This window comes from Panthera pardus, unplaced genomic scaffold (genome assembly GCF_024362965.1).
Source record: "Panthera pardus isolate Hobbes unplaced genomic scaffold, ASM2436296v1 HiC_scaffold_21, whole genome shotgun sequence".
NCBI classification, from domain to species: Eukaryota; Metazoa; Chordata; class Mammalia; order Carnivora; family Felidae; genus Panthera; species Panthera pardus.
In genome coordinates, this window is record NW_026526777.1 from 60,119,726 (window position 1) to 60,120,455 (window position 730).

Consider the following 730-nt stretch of genomic DNA (forward strand, 5'->3'; position numbering starts at 1 on the left):
ACTTCCTGCCGCTCCCAGCCTTTAGGTACATTAGAGCTAAACACAGACCAATGAAATAAGGACAAATGGACCAGAGGCCCACTTGGAACACTGAACTACAGGACAGAGAAACCTGAGGGCAGGAGGGGAAGGCAGAAACAATGTGCACAGAAAGTGGCTTCTGTGATCACACAAAGAGGCTACCTGAGAGCTATTCTAGACGTTGGACATTTGAGCATAGTCTGTTTCCATCCTGGGTCTGTAAAACGAAGCCCCAGTCCCCTGTTCACAAGTATCCCATGATCTAGGGACAATTCTCGTGTGATATAATGCCAAATCTTGCAAGATCTCACTGTTACTCTCAGGAGATTTGGAGCCAAATCTCCCAGGAACACAGCAGGAGGGGGAACTCCCTAGCCAAGTCTGCTTTGTGCATGGCAGGGACATTCATGGATTGGGGACACCTAGGAGCACCAGGGTCCCACAAATGTCTTCAAACTCCACCATCAAAATGCCATAAAGTGTCTCACTAGTAGTCCCTATCCCTCCCAGCATTCTAGGAGCAGTGGGGGTAACAAGGACCACTGACCTAGGAGAGAATGGCTGTGAGAAGAAAAACTAGGGAAAACAACAACAACAACAACAAGATAAAAGGGGCCAGCCAGATGCCTGAGGCTGCATGCTTCCCATGCATTCTTTTGGCTTCTTCTGTAATCTTGTTTTCCTCCTGCCTCCACCAACTATCCATTTA